Here is a 16,657-nt window from a genome sequence, read left to right as displayed (position 1 = left end):
GAGAAAGCCTGCCTGTATGTTGTTCCCGTACTGCCTGATGGGTTGGAATTTGGAGCATGGAGGTCAAGATTTTTACCGTCTTATGCACTTAAATTCACAGACTTGGAAGTTAAGGTTTTGGAAGACCTATCAACTGTCTTTAACCATTGAAATTTAATTGGGAAATGGAAAGAAAATTACATTGAAGAAGTTGCATAGAGAATTTCCTATGTTCAAGACCGAAACCATACTTGATTGAATTATTTGTCTTGGTCATTAATAAGTGAATGTTGCCCCAATACTACCTTGGGCTCTTCTCAAGGAAATTGAAAGGAATATATTGATGTCATCTTGCCCACGGATTCCAACATTTCCCACAAAGCACAATGTGCTTAGGAGGTGCCATTTGTATTGATCTGTTCTGAGTGCTGTTTCGCCAAGGAGCCTGGCTCCAGGCAGACACCAGGTGCACATTCCCCTTCCAGGCACTCAGTGGCACTGCCTGCAGCAGTGAGCTGAGCCAGGCCCAGCCAGCTGCCCTGAGCAAAACAGGCTTTGACCTGGCTGTGGCTGCAGTCACCTGCCTGCAGGGACATCCCTGCCGCTGCAAGTGCAGCTCTTGCTCTGCCTTAGCCTAGTGCAGAGCATTTTTGGGCAGCATGGTGGTGGCTTTTTGGAGAGACAAAAGTTGACTTCTGAATTTCTCATTGGGGATGTGCTGTTTTACATTTCAGTGATTTGTGTGATTCTTGGTGGTGATCTACATAGATCCTAAGGGAATATTTAACATTGAGTTACTGGGGTGTGAGAACTGGCATTAGAGAGTCAACTGGAGAATTTTTACCACATCTACTTTAGGCTGGCACAAAAAATCTCAGGTGAGACAGGTCTGGTTGCTGGTAGAGTCCAGGGTACCTTTGCAACATGCTCCATACAGGACCAGTTAGGGACTAGGTTTTTTCACAGAATCAGAGAATATGTGAGTTCAAAGGAATTCCACAAGGATATTCAAAATCAGCTCTGTCCCCAAGACATTTTAATCAACTCTTTTGCGTTCTGCCAACTTCCCATTTGACACTTCTTTTTCTGCTTTCCTTTCCTTTGGGAAAACAAGCAGATGTGAGAAGAGCCAAATCACACACTTCATGTCCCGCCCCTGAGGAGAAGAGAACAAAGCCCACGAAGCCTGCAGAGAATGAACAGAAGCCTTGCAGTGCTGTTTATCGGCGACCCTACAGGGACAGGGTGATTCATTTACTTGCTCTGAGGACTTACAAGAAGCCAGAGTTACTTGCTCGCTTGCAGAGAGATGGAGTCATGCAAAAGGACAAGGGCACCCTTGCCAAGATCCTTCAGCAGGTGAGATGGTGGAGTTTGTGCCAGCATTATTACCACCACACTCTTCTTTTCTTCCTAATTGTCACTTGTTCCTCTACTCTTTAAATTGCATCTGGACAAATAAGTTTGGAAATGCTCCCTGTTAAAGTTTTTCCATCAACTTCATCCAGAGGTCTCAAGCTGCAGGTCCATGTGACAAAAAGAAAGAAAACTTGAAAATTTTGGGGCATTGTTGTTTTTCTAGAATAGCTGGCAATGAGTAACACTTTGTAATGTTGTTGCTCCTCATGCCTTATTCCATTCTCTTTCTTTTCTGTGCACTGTTTAACTGCTTCAAGGAGTAACTTCACAGGGGTTCCTTGATTGTGTGAAATGGTTTATGACTGCACTTAAAATTTCCTGGAAGAAGTTCCAGGGCAGAGGAGTTCAGGAACTGCAGAGGCCAGTATTTCATTTGAACACAGTTAGTGGCCTCTCTATAGTACTTGACTTCTCTGGGATCTGTGGGGATTTTCTTCCAGGGGTGTTCCAGGCACATCCTCCATGATAAAGATGGTAGCCAAACTTTGAGCAGAGGGTTTCTTTGCTGTCACGTGGTTTAAATATTCCCTCTTCTTGGAACTCAATTAATCAATAACTTCTCCAGTGGTCCTTTAAATTCCACTGGTATTTGATTTTCACAGCCAGCAATAGGATGCACATGCATTGAAAGATGCAATATTTCTCTCATTCCCTTTTCAAAATTCCCTTTTCCCCTAGAGTGTTGCTGAATTATGCTGGCATTAATATATCAAGTGGGAACATTTCCTCTTTAGCTAGGCAAACAGTGTCTTGGAACTTAGTCAAGGGAGGAAAATTCAATACAGTTTCGGTTGATCCCACAGTGACTTTTAAGAACTCATTCCCTGAACCTGGGAAGTTTGTTGCTAGGTTTGCCCAGGGCAGTGGCAGGCTTTTTCATCCTGAAAATATTCACAATATAACGAGGGCCATGTTCTGCGCTCCCAGCTGAAGTAGCCCATTTAGATTTCAAGTTGATTATACATTTTCAAAGCTCAGCTCCTAAGAAGGCAATGGATGGAAACATTTTTCCTGTTCCATTGCAAAGTTTGACGAGATTTCTGTGGTGTCAGTGTGCTGTAGGAGGTGTGAACTGCCTCAGGGTCCAGGTTTGCATTCTGAAAGTTCTGTGTGAGCAGCCCTGCAGCCTGAGATGCCTTGCTCAGGCTTTTGTGGACATCAGAGTAAGTGGGGCTTTATTTTGTATAGGTCTGAAATGGACAGTGTGAGCTTGCTGAGATGTGGTACACACACCCTTGCTTCCCTTCCAACACAACCTGAGTTCAGCTTTGAAGAAGTGAATCCCTGATTCTGGGTATCTTTGTTACTTTTACATTTCTTTTTCTGCTGTGGGCAGACAGGCATCAACACAGACCCAAATTATGAATGTTTATCATATTTTCAAGAAGAAAAGTCAAAGTTGTGACAGATGTTAGTGGTGTCTTAGATGAGTTATTCAGTGTGTTTGAGGGTTCAAATTGATGGAGACTTTCCCAATGGGCTTTTCTGTGGAACTCTGAGCAGGTGTCAGGGGATGAAGTCTAAACCTGCACTTTTGATATCAGTGGTCTTCAGGTTTTACTACCTCAATTTACTTTTTGGAGGTGACTTTGTATTTGTCTTGAGGAAGGTATGATCCTCAATTCATTTACACCTGGGCATGTGCGCATTGATTAATTGAGACAGAGTGCTCACAAGCAGCTGTTCAGGACCAATCACATTTCTCTAGTTTGCATGCAGCAAGCATAATAAAGATTTGTTTTCCTACACGTCTGCCTGTAGGTAGCCAAGTGGAATGCAAAGGATAATTGCTTCAGTCTGAAGGAACATCTATTTCAAACCCTTCAGACTGATTGGCCTGGCTACACCGAAATAGACAGACAGAAGCTGAAGTTAATACTTTCTCGGTAAGTTCAGTCACTCAGAGAAAGGAAAAAAGAGAAATCCCTGGTTAATGAAGCTTAGACTGTGAGAATATGGTGCCTGGCCCTGCACAGGACACCATGAGAAGCACAGCAGGTGCCCAAGAGTGTTGTCCAAAGACTTCTTGATGCCTCCTGCAGTGACCATTGGCCTGGGGAGCCTGTTGCAGGGCTCAAGCACCCTCTGGGCCATGAATGTTTTCCTGATATCCTGCCTAAAGCTCCCTGAACTCAGCTTCATGCTGTTTCCTTCAGTCCTGACACTGAAGGACTCTGTTTTCCCTGCAAGGAGCGAATTTGGACAGTTGATACTTAGGCTTTGTAACATGAAATATTGGCCCATCCATACAGAAAATCAGCTCCATCTCAGAACACCACCAACACCAGTCAAGCGTTATCTCCAGGGCCTTCTGAGAGAGATGCTGCAGTAAGACCAGCTCAGGTATTTTGTGCATTTTTAACATTCTGGACTGTATGGTAAATTTTAGCAGACTTGCTGGTGGTGCAAGATTGTCATCTGAATGATGTGCAGGACCTTCTCATTTGGGGAAGCCTTTGATGGAGCTCCTGAAGGGAGTGTCTTTCTTCCAAAGAATTTTAGCTACAGTCTTGAAGTAGGACATGCTGAGTGCTAAGTGGGAATGTAGGAATGAGACAGAGCCTTTATTTACCTGCAGAACTTCTGGTTTGAATGCTCTTTTTAGTGTGGAAAGATGTGTGTTCAAATTGGCCCAGTTCAGAAATGCTGCTTTTCCAGACTGGGAGCAAAGTTTGATCCTGATCATATAAGTTAATGAATGAATGATTTTGTTATTGATGCAGAAACGGCCTCTGGCTTCTGACTGTACCAGTCCTGTGACGAGCAAGAAGAGGAGAATTGGCCACCAGCCCAGTCCTGTCCAGCCAGCAGCTGGTGGCCACTTTTCTTCCTTCCTTCTGCCTTCCACATCTCTGTTCTCTTCGGACGTGTCTCCAAGTGCCGGCTCTGTTTCCCCGTGCACCCATGTGGTGCAGCAAACAGAGAAATTTCGGAGCTCCAGCATCCCAAAAACTGCCAGGGAGCAGAAGGAGATCCCCAACTCAAGTGGGGAGAAAAATGAACTGGGGAGGCTGAAGCAGTGGCACCGCCTGGATTTCGATGAAGGTATTGATGTGCTGGTTTTCCTGACTCCTGTGTGGATAAGTGTGGTGTAAAGATTTGGTAATTCAGAGAAGCTTCTGCCTAAATTAAGGTGCAAGCATGACCCTTTTCCACAGGCAATAGTAAAAATGTTATTGAACAGGAAACGCAAGCTAGGGAGATAGGAATGAGAGAAGAGAGGCAGGGGAAGGGGAAGAGAGAGACATCAAGTGGGGAGATATCATCACCACATGGACTCTCTGTTGTCCAACCTGTCCTTCTTAACCCTTGGTCTTCTCAGTGGTGGGGGTCCCCAGGTCTCTCTGGAGGTACCACCTTTATACTGTCCAAGATTCGAGGATTCACAGGGTGGTCACAGCTTGTTCCCACATCTTGGGCTAGAAGCCATGCAAGCACTGATTTTCCTTACCCACAGTCTCTACAGTGGAGGTTTTTGTCTGGTGTCTTAATTTTAAACCCTCACCTCTGTTAGGCAAAGGCTTTGTGCTTTTATTCTTGCCAATTGTGCTTCTCTCAAATTCCTGTTGTGGTGGCTTATCTTATGGGAACATCCTTCTTTGAAGGCATTCTGAATTAGTTAATTGTGCTCTTGCTTTCCACCTTGTGGAAAGGGAGATTTGAAAGTCAGCACTGGATACACGAAGGCACTGCTCTACATTACTGCTATACCATTCTCTCTGCTGGATGGTCATGAAAAATCAAGACTTTTTTATTTTTTTCCCCATTATATTACATTGTAACTCTTGGTTTAAAAGGTAAAAACAGCAAAGCCCAGAACTTGTGCTGCTGGAACCTTCTCTAAAAGTGCATGGATTTTTAGAAATTTTCTCTCAAAGTAGTGCAAAACCAATCAAGAACAAATGAATTTGAAATAGATTTCTTTGGGGAGAAGCCGGTTAAAAGGAAGAGCCAGACACTAGAAGCCAGAGGAAATGGATTATTTTTCTTTCCATCAGGTTTCTAGTAAAATGCCAAGTGTTGGCTGAGACTGCACTTTTTCAATCAGCAGATTTTCAAGACTGCATGATGAAGGCAGAAACCTGTCACACATGTATTGCAGACTAGTTGACTGAAACCTGTCAATCAAATCTCAGGGATTCCATGGTTGTTTGTTGAACTCAGCCTTTTCATGGAAACTTCAAAAGCTACAAAACGCAAGCTGTGGTTTCCTGGAGTTCTACTTTGAACTGGGCTGGGAGTTTCCTCCCCATCCTAGCTGCAGAATTTATTTTTTCAAAAGCTGTGGAAGTGGTACAGACTGAAAACAACATTGAAAAGCTAAACAGAAACACATAAAGAATGCTTGATTTCTGATGACAGGGACACACCCAGCAGGGCAGAGTTCAGTTGCTTTGTTAAATCTGGGGATTGCCTCCTTTGGAGTTTGACCTTGCAAATTCCAAGTTGGGTTCAGCCTGGAGGCAGGTTTGGAGTGTGCAGATGCCTCTTGCGAGTGGTGGTGTGCTTGTAGAAACAGGTGCTTTGAGATGGCCTTTCCACATTTCTTCTGGACATACACACGGTGCCTACAAACTTTGGAATGCCTTTGGAAGGATTTCTGCTTGAATCTATAAACACATGAGCAGCTTTCTTGAAGAACCAGTTCCCAAACTCTGCCCAGCTATGAAGGAAAAATATGTGCTGTGTTTCAAGTGGGGGCTTAGGATGCTTTCATATGGACTGAGCCATGAGAGGAAATGCACTTTTGGAAATGAAAAGCTCACAGCAAAGCTGTTCTTCCAAGTTTTATTGAACATACTATGACTATTGGTATTTCTGTCCAGTTGTATTACCACTTTTCCACTTCTTTTTATACTTCTGCTATACAAAGGAAATCAACAAAAGCAAGTGGACGATCACACAACAGCTCTTTCCTCAAGAATTGAAGCTCAGGTAGCTTAGAAATTGTCAAGAATGGCTGAGTTTTAGCAAAATTACTTTATGTAAACAACGGCAGTGGAAGCTGATAAGGAATGGAAAGGAATATGTGGGAATTTTATGCTTGACACAAAACTTGAAATAGAAAGCCGAGAGAGATTTCCAAGCTCCTGAGTATTCCTTCCTGTTTCAGCTGACTTTTCCTTATGGCAGTTCTCTTTATTATCATGGTAATTCTTGAACATTTCTTTGGAAAGAGGGCTTCAAGGTTATGTGTGCAATGCTTCCCAAGAGGCAAAGGGCAAGTCACAAATGCAGAGCTGTTTCCTGCCCCAACCTGCCACATTAATGAGAAGCACTGAGTTTTGACTGCAGGATATTGGAGTCTTAGTGCCAGTAAGCCCTATAGAATGGAATTGGCTTTCCTGCTGACATGAGTGCAGGCTCTCATCGGAACTGTGGGCCTCTGGAAGCAGCAGGGAAGTGGGGATAGAAACATGGCAGTAAAAGAACTTCAGCTCTCTTCTTTCTTTTTTGTTGGAACCTCGACGTTGATTTCTCTCAAGCTGTTGTCTTTTGAAGCTGCATAATTTTCTGCATGGCTGTGCAGATGGCTGTGCAGATGCCGCCTCATGCCTTCAAATAGGAAAAGCTGAGCTGGGGCTAACACTGTGGGAATGCACAACCTGTAGAATACAGTGGCCATTCCTTCTATCTACCTCCCAGGCAGGGCTACTTTGGAGAAGGTCTTATGTGCCCTATTGTTAAAAGTTGTTAATGCTTCTGAGTAATTTGCTATGAGAAGAACACTGAAGGACTTTTTCAAGACTATCCAATGGGGTTCTTTTGAACTTTTGAAGACCTCCTGATGACGGATGTCAAAATTCTGCTTCTCTGCAGGAGCAAGAAAAGAGACTTCCATTGCCTCCACATGCTCTGCAATAAGCGACCAACCAGACTACTTGAGGTGAGCAAAGTAGCCGTTAACTCTTGCAGCTTTCAGTGGGGTGCAGTGTCCAGCTCTTTCCTGTGGTGAAAGGATGAGTTTGAGCAGATTTATTTGGGCCTGGAAAGCTCAGAGCAGAGATGAACACGGAGGTGGGTTAGGCCCAGACGGACTCTCCCTTCCTGCAGTGCAGTTGCACAGGCTCAGCTGCAGCAGTGGTGCTGCATCCCTACATTGAATTTGCAGTGCAGGAGGGGAGGGAGAAGTGTGTGTGTGGTGAAACACTGGAAATTGCTGCCAGCTTGTGTGAGAGCAGGGATGTTGTCAAGGGCAGTCAGGCCTCCTGCAGCTCTGGGGCTCTGGGGCAGCTGCGGCCTTTGGAGCGGGCACGGCAGGGCCCTGGCTCACATTGCGCCAGTGCCTCCCAAAATGTAGCAAGGCATCTGGAGTTTTCTTTTCAAACTCCTCCTGCACACTAGTCAGGTGTATCTGGGATGCATGCTTGGCACAAACTGCTGTCTGTCCTGGGATTGAACTTCATCCTGTTGAGGATTTACTGCTTGTAAATATTAATCTCTGGATGATTTGAATTATATATTCCCATGTGAAAGGTGTTTCTGTGCTCCAAAAAGAACAAGATCTTCAGGCCCAGAGGAGAAGAAGTATTGGTGTGAGAGTGTTGGGAAGTGGGATCAATTCTTCTCATTGCCATTTCAATTGGATTTGTATCTTGAGTTTGATAAACGTCACGCCTGTTGATGTGAGGGAGAAGGGATTGAAGAATATTTGAGTCCCATCAGTGTCTTTAGGCATTAATGAATTTGCCCTCTTTAGGAGCAGATGCTGTTTGGGTAGTAGCTGTAGTTTCAGACTGATATAGAGATTGTTTTTGTGGCTGTGTTACAAATACCTCAGTTCCATGGTCAGTGATGCAACTGCTGTCCACTAGAAGAATCAAATATTATCATTAACACTGCTTTGGTGTTAGACAGTAAAGAATGTAGCTCAAAAGTCCAACTCTGTGCACTCAACTCCATAAATGCATTCCCTGACAAATATGTTTTAGAGATGTATTGTCACAAGTAAATGTAATTAATTTAAGCTTTTCCTACAGAGGAAGAGATAATAATTTAGTAATGTATCTCCTCTTCCTGAGGCTGCTGGGTTTGTTTGTCCTTTGACATTTGAAATTAAAGGAAATGTTTTCTAAGTGTGCTTCACTTACTAATGAAGAAAACCTCCACAATGTAAACTATTAGTAACTAAGTGTCATAGAAATGTGACTGATTCCTAGAGTTACCTGACTGCATTCCCTTGAAGCACATGAGCTTGAAAGTAGAAACTGTCAGTCCCAGAGCATCAGACTCAAAGCTTGGGTGTCTGTGTTTGGCATTACCCTGTGCTTGGTGTAATATTACACATGTATTTTTTGGACTAGAAACATACTGGAATGTTCTCTTAGAGTTCACGCATAGAAAAATGGTCTCATTTTTTCCCATTAGAAAATACGTAGCCATTGTCTCCTTGGAGCAACGCCAGCGCTACAAGGATGACTTCCATGCAGAGTATGAGGAATACCGGAATTTACACTCTGTGATTGACAGGACCACCAAGAAATTCAGACAGTTTCAGGAGCAATGGAAGTCTCTGACTCCAGGCTCTGAAGCCTATCAGGTAAAGAAGGATAAAACCATGAAGACTGGTTCATCATCACGGCAGTGTTTTTGATTCCCTGGAACTGCTCAGTGAAACAATGGGAACCTGCAGAATTGGCATATATGCTCAGACACTGCTTGGGCTGGTTCTGATTTTTGCAAGGCCCTGCCCAAAAGCCCCCGTTTGAGCTGTCTATGATGAAACAGAAAGGGAAGAGGTGTCCCAAGCAGAGTCTTAGAGCATGGGCTCCTTCTGTTGGCTATTGAGAGGCTTAATTGCAGATCTTGGGTGGTGCTGGTTGAGGGAGATTTGTTCTTGCAAATGTCCCAGAAGAGTGGTGGCTGACAGAGAAGAAAATGTCTGGAGTTAGACTGAGTGAACTTTTAGTGTTTTACCAAAGTTTGCATTTTATGCTGGTGAAGAAACATTCCTCATGTTTATTTTCTTGTAGAGGCTGCATCATCAAATCCTAGCAGATTATCAGCAGCTACAACAGGTACGTGAGACACCAGAGCTGCAGGGCCATGGTAACTGCTGAGTCTGCCTCAAGGCTTTTTTAAAGCAAAGGACATGAGAGTGTAGACTCTGCAGAAGAGTTTGCATGCCCTAATTTTGCTTTCTCCTTCACAGGGTAGCCCCAGCTACTCTGAAATGAAGAGCAGGTGCCAGTACCTCCACAAAAAGCTGGCCCATATTCAGAGGCGCATTTCTGAATATGACCAGCAGTGAGTGGAGTCCTGGCACCAGACATCTGCTTCAGCCTGGTGACATCTGCAGACCCCAGATTTTTTATTTCAACTAGAAGATTAGGTTTTAGGATTTTTTAAGTTAGTATTGAACAGTAGGTTATGTTAGCACTGAGCCGTAGAATATTTCTTAAAATCTTGGATTAGTTCAAAGAAGTTTAGTTAGTTTAAGAAGTTGAAAGATGATAGTGTTGAATGTTAACAATAAAGAACTCTCACTGTTTATAAGTCCTTCTCTCATTGTTGCTTCTATGATATCTGGAGTGGATTTCTTCTGTCAATTCTGTTCTTCAAGTCTTAAGTTTGTCCACTGAGATAAATTTATCAGTAGAGGGTGGAAGCCCACTACCTGTACTATGAAGTTATGCACATTTTAAGAATCGATTTTGGCTGATGGAAATTCTTTATAAGTTTTGGGGTGTTTTTTTTGACCTTTTTCTTGTTTATGCAAAATCTTTGCCTAAGTGGTGAAAGACATTGAAGTTTGGACAAGTCTGTCAGCAAATCCCTTTGTTTTGGAGGGTTACAGAGGAGTGCACATGAGCTGCTCTCAGCTGTCATCTGAAGCAGCTCTCAAAACAGATTTTAAGTCATGGCCTTCCCTTGTCAGTGAGCCAAGGAATATATCCAGATCTTTGCAAGAGTTTTGTAAAATACGTAGAGTGGTGTTGGAGTCAAGGTACTTCAATGGGTTTTAAAGAGAAATTGCGTTCAAGTGGCCCTGTGGAAATGCTGTCCATTTCTTTGCATATTTAAACCAGTCTGTCTCAACCAGCCTTTCTAGAGAGACACAGATCTTGATTCTTTTACAGATCTCTGGGAACTTGGAATAAAGACCTTTTCCTAAGTTTTCTGCCATTTATTTTTTAGCTTAAACGGTAGACTTGTTACCAGAAAAACCTTAACCTTCTTTTGGGGAAGAATATGAAATTGTCTGAGGCAGGAAAATGTTTGGGAACAATCACCGGGGCCTTTGAATGCCCCTTTCTTCCTTAGAGAGGATTCTACAAATTCTCAATTGTCTCCATGCAATGATGTTAATTCCCTACGTGAGAGATTTTCGAGTGTTTTCTGATTGAACACCTGAGCCATCGTTGCCCTTCTGTTCTCCTTCAAGGGAAGTTCATTAAAATGTCACCTCTTAAGCCCTGAAATTTGGGTCCATTTTTGCCTGGGTCAGGGGTTGCTGCTGCAGCTCTGCAGCGCAGCAGCCCCAGGAACGCTGCTGTGGGGGACATGGGGTGAATTGTGCTGGGGAGCCTCCCCTTGGCCTGGTGGCTGCTGCTGGTTGACAGAGCATGCAGGAATGCTGGTGGTGAGGGTGGGCTGAGAGTGAGGATTTTTCATACTTACCCCTTCATGACCTATCTCGCTTTTTATGGAATTTCTTCTAACTAATTTTACACTGCATAAAGAAGTTATATTTCCATGCTTTTACAAGTCTAATCTTCATATTCCCGGCTGACTCTATTTTCCCTTCCAGTTTCTTGTGTGTTGGGGCAGGCTGCCCTTTGGGGAAGATGTACGAATGCACTGGTCCCATCTCCTTTTACTTCTGGAAAGGAAGTGTTTAGGAGTACTTGAAATGGTCCTTTCTACTTTTCTTTAAGTGGCTTGTTACTGTGCTTTATGACATAAGACACAGTCCCCAGGTTGATTAGAATATACCTGAGCATCCAAAGTTCTCAGGGATGCTCATACCCAAAATTTCTGCAGAGATGAGAGTACTTTTTGCAAAGAAGGTAAAAAGGGACCTAAATGCTTATTTCCTATCACATAACTTTCTCTAGAAAGGATTATAATTTGGTATTGTCTTCCATAGAGCATTTCATGTGGCATGACTTTTCTTTAAAAGCCACTGGAGTTCTGATTCTCAACAGTGGCAGGGAAAGCACTTTTGGCCACTTTAGTGAGGTTTCCTGGAAAATGTTACTCATTTGTCTTTGTAGGCTCTGATTTGCTCTTTCAATCTTGCTGCTAGGGTAAGATCTCCATGGGCTAAATAAGTTTCAGTTAACTGGGACTTTTTAAATAAATTTTGTACAGTGTCAGCTATGAAATGAGAATCACTATCTGCTGGCATACCAGAAGGAATCCTTACTCTTAGTAGTATTTTTTATTTTTAACTGGAAGTATTTCTCTGACTTTGTTGGTGTGACAAGGAAAAGCCTCTGGCCATGCAGAAAATGTGTCCATTAAACCCAATAAGTATTTATATTTACTTCTTCTTAACTCAGAAAAATGTCCTTGTCATTAATATCTGGTACTACTTCCCTGGTTTGGGATCCAAAAAGGCAGTCTTTTGTAAAACTGTGCATTGATCTGTAAGCAGATTTTAAATTTCAGTTGTCACAGTCCCTGTCAACCTAACACTAAGTAGCTGCCTTAGCAAACTGTCTACTGTACCTTCAATACCCCAATGGGTTTCTTTATGTTTGTCTTCTGCAGTTTGGCTCATTATTGCTTGAGGCACCCTAACTTGTTGATTTCTTGATACCTACCACCCTTCAGGACCAAATTAGACATTTAAGGATTTTGCGGAATGTTTTCATCATAGTGTTCTGTGTGTGATTTGGAAAGGTTCCCAACTTTGGAAAGAATTGCCAGCAAGATGCTTTGTTCTGCCTCCTCTCCAGCAGTTTTGTCTGCTCATCAGTCTCCTGGGCTTGTGTGAACTGTTGAGCTTTGCAGTGCATTATTGCTACTTTAGCAGGAAACTTGATGCTCCCAAAGCTGTCCCTGTTTGATTGGAGATGCTGATTCCTTACAGAAGGATTGAGGAACACAGCAGGGTTCAAGGCAGTAGCTGTCTTTAGCACCATATCTTTTGTTCCAGGAGTACCCCCTGTTACTTTAGGAAAACCAGTGAGCTCCTTTTTGCTCTACACCAGACATTACCATGTGCAGCACACATAAACAGACACATTTCTTCCCATGTGTTTTCAAGTCTATTCTATCAACCAGGACTGTGCTGGCTCCTGCTCTCAAGGGCACTCTTCATCCCTTGGAGACAATGTTTAGATGTTCTTTTAGGAAATATGCTCTTTTCCAAAGGGTTCTTTCCTGCATTCCCAGTCTTTGAGATAAATATGGATTTATTGTACAAGGCAAAGGCACTCATGTATGAATAGTGCAAAGGGATCAGTCAAATCTGGTAACTCCAGAACCGGGGTTGTCATCAATGTCTTTTTAAGCTATGGAAAGGCTGTTGGACTTCCCGGAGGGTAACACCTCATGAGATTCCCTTCAAGGTTCATACAGAAGTTTTTCCAACAGTCCACAAGTGGGGATCCATAACAATCACAATCCAGTCATTCCCAAAAAGGGACACTGTTCTTTTCCTTTCTGTCTCCAAAACTACACTGCCCCTTTGACTGTGGCAGCCAGGAAACCAAACATGGGCACACGTGGATATGGTCTTGAAGACAAAGAAAATATTTTGTGACATGGAAAATGAGCTTTGCATGCTAATATTCAAGCCATTCTCAATGGCATGTTTTATTCCCTCTCCCTGTTATGGATTCTGTGTTGCCAGCTGACTGAGATCAGGAGTAAGTTTGGATAAGGGGAAAATGTAAGTCAAATGATCAGAAGCTGAGTATAAAACATTTCTCCAGATGTGTCAGTAATTTCAATGGCCACCTGCAGTCAGCACAACTGTCAGCCTGGAATTGTGTTCATGCTCCTCCCTGGCCTTTCCATGTGTGCTCCTCCTGCAGAGCACCTGGGGGCCTGGGCATGCTGCTGGCTTGTTTCCCTTGAGGAGACTGGGATGAGGAAGGTCAGGGGGTTGTGACAAAGAGATGACATTTGAGTGATCGTGTACGTGCTGGAAGCCTCACAGACTGACGGGCCCATGACAGGATGGCCCAGAGCTGTCAGGGCTGCGCCTTGGTGACCTGGTTAGAGGTGTTGAGCTGCTCCTTTGCCTCAGAGAGAGCCAAGTGCAGCACTTTTGTTCAGAAACACTTCATTAGCCCTGCTTTGCACAGCTGCCGCTACTGGGGTTGGTGGGGTGCCCCTTTCTGCACTTGGAAATGAGCAGAGTCAGTGATGGGACAGGGCAGGGCATTCCCTACCTGTGCCCATTGTGAAATCCCTCTGCCCGGACTGTGTCGTGTCCTGCTCCTCAGTGACATCCCGGCCAGCCTGGCACATGGAACCCCCCGTTTCCAAGGACACGTGGCCATTGTCACCGGCACAGGGCAGGACCGCTCAGAGCCTTTGGCGGCTGCAGCGAGAGCGGGGGTGTCAGAGCCACAGCGAGTGTTTTTCCAACTTGGCTGGTTGCAGCACCCGTTGTTCAAGAGCCCAATCCACCCACGGCGTGGAGGTAATGATTTACAGTTCTGTGCAGGAAGGGTGGCTCAGGGACAAATTCACAAAGGCAACAGCGCAACAACCAGAACATTTCAGTGTTTATACATTTGAGCAAAGAAAGGAATTAGTGTTCATTGACTCTAAGTTTCCCTAATTCTCTCCAAAATGAGTATACTTTCTGCTGTTTGGTAATGACCCTCTCCCTTCTTATGCTCATTAGTCTGCATGCCCAATCTCCCCTTATTCACAGTGAGGTTCCTTGCGTAAAAAGCTGGAACGGCCTTTTTTCCCTGACAGAGCTGATTCAGCACAGTTGCTGCATTGCCTTTATCAGATAATTCCTTCTTTCAGGGGTTCTGCCAAATGTCCTTATGTCCATAAATTCTACTTTCTTTGTGTCCACCATGAGTGGTGCATCCCTCTTCCCAGGCCTTGCTAACCTGCCCTGTGTCTGAGGTCACTGAAGCCTGTCAAGCCTTCCACCTCAACAAGGCAATTCAGCCAAGAAGTCGCCTGCCTTTCCAAGGCCTGGCCATCGCTTCCAGCTTGTTGGCTAGTTCTTGTTTCATGGCAATCATCTCCCTTCTTGTTGATGAGCCTTGGAAGCCACAAAGGACAAGCATCCAGGAACACATTTTCCTAAGTAGTATTCTGCATTTGCAGATTATTCAGCAGGATCAGTGTCTGTGTGGGAGCTGGAGCAGCCGAGGCAGAGTGGGATGGCGGAGCTGCGGGCCTGGGCAGGATCCAGTGAGTTCCGCAGGGCCCCAATCCGCACTGCGTCCCACAGGGTCCCCACCGGCACTGCCATGAGCGTCAGGGTGAGCCAGAGGTGCCAGGAGCAAGAGGTGAGGGGCAGGTGTGGGGCTCTGTGGGTTGGCAGCGGGTGGGGGCTTGGCCATGATGTTGGTGTCAGGTGCTGCTGAGCCCGCGGGAGCTGTTGGACAGGGCTGGGGCCCCACTGGTGCTCCAAGGGCCCCTTTGAGGCAGCTGCCCGGGGGGAAGCGACTCACACGGATGACACAGAGGAGGTGTCTGTGGAAGTGGGAGATTGTCTGCAGGAAGTGGTTCTCAGGTAATGATAGGGAGAAGGTGCCAGTGGAAGTGGGAGGTTGATTTCACGGTTGCAAGTGGCACTCAGGGATGATACAGAGGAGGTACCAGTGAAAGTCAGATATTCTCCATGCTGTGACACTCAGGAAATTCATGCTCTGGACATGGCTCATGGCCAAAATGCATGGATTTCTCATGGTTCCCAGTTTGTATGGAACTCACTGAACACGTAAGGGTAAAGGAAACTGTCTAAATTTTTTTCAAGTATTAGGAATAGCCATTATTTATTCCTAGCTGTCATGCATAGTGGAGAACTGCAGCCACATGCACCTCATCTCAAATCTTTTCTAATTATTGATACACTTTTTGTAAGCATAGAAATTTATTTTCATTTCTTCTTAATTGCGGAATTCCTTCCATAGAGTAATATTTTATCTTCTATTGTGTAGTGATGTCTCCCTCCTCATGGTAATTAGTCCACAAGTTTCAGTCCATTTATCATGGCTTTTAAGATTTTATTTCAGCCAATTTTGCCTTCCAAATTAGGCAGATGGATGGCAGTAATTGTTTTTGTAAAAAATATGCTTGTGTCAATAGACATCTGAGTGATTTTGAGTTCCAATGGGACATGTCATAATCTGTACTAAATGATGAGTTCAGCCAGGCACCCAAATTTTGTAATCTCTGACTAACTTAGGATGAACTATTTCCTATAACTTAGAATAAAATATTTTACATCTATGGAAATAATTGCATCTAGAGCTGAGGAAAAGAGAAAGGGTTTTGGGGCCTGTTACAGTTGAAATTCATCTTTTTGCAGTTGAAGTTATTCTTGGAGCTGACTCCAGGATGTACTTCCTTAATGCCAAATAAATCCCAGTGTCAGGTGCTGCCCTGACTTTCAAATCCTTTGTGCCCCTCTCTGGATTTTTAGCTTAGCACTGACCAGTTCACTTGTACTCAGGCACTTGATTTCAAGGGAAGCTTGTGCCTATAAATTCCAGCAATTGGGAAAGGATGACTTGCTACTGGAGGGCTTGGCTGCATTAGAGGCCAAGTGAGGGTGGATCTCTCAGGGCACTTTTGTAGCCGGCTGCTTTCAGAGGGAGAGCTGTGTCAAAGCAGCCCTTTTTGACGCTGTGACAGCAAACCTTTGCAAATACAGCTCTTGTTAAAAATGGAGGGCCTAGTTAATCAGCAGTAATGAAGATTAGGCTGAAGATTTTACAGAAAATTTCTTTCCCATTTTAGCCAAATACCAGCGAGGCGTCGCACAGTGGAAGTGCACAGGTTGTCAAATTGTATAACCCACTTGGAGGTATGGTTGGCTTTCATATTTTGCTCAATGTCCGTAAGATTTTCCACTTGGTAATTCATTTTTGCAGCATATTCATTGAAAAGGGGATCTCTTGTGTTCAGAGATCTCAACCTGGAGGTGGTTTGGCCTCAGGTCAGACTTGCAGTCACTTGTCACTGCATTCAGTCACTGGTTTGTTTTCCCCTGAGAAAGCCTGCCTGTATGTTGTTCCCGTACTGCCTGATGGGTTGGAATTTGGAGCATGGAGGTCAAGATTTTTACCGTCTTATGCACTTAAATTCACAGACTTGGAAGTTAAGG

The 16,657-nt window shown here is 44.2% G+C and overlaps 1 long non-coding RNA gene across 1 annotated transcript; it reads left to right on the top strand.

Moving 5' to 3' along the window:
• The first annotated feature begins 628 nt into the window (after positions 1 to 628).
• LOC141727194 (uncharacterized) lies at positions 629 to 7,547 on the top strand. The gene is made up of 4 exons (XR_012578242.1): positions 629 to 1,338; positions 3,160 to 3,284; positions 4,122 to 4,443; positions 7,219 to 7,547. It is a non-coding gene; the product is annotated as an uncharacterized LOC141727194 (long non-coding RNA).
• Positions 7,548 to 16,657: the final 9,110 nt, after the last annotated feature.

Source organism: Zonotrichia albicollis, chromosome Z, assembly GCF_047830755.1.
Source record: "Zonotrichia albicollis isolate bZonAlb1 chromosome Z, bZonAlb1.hap1, whole genome shotgun sequence".
NCBI classification, from domain to species: domain Eukaryota; kingdom Metazoa; phylum Chordata; class Aves; order Passeriformes; family Passerellidae; genus Zonotrichia; species Zonotrichia albicollis.
This window is presented reverse-complemented; position numbering and strand designations above follow the sequence as displayed.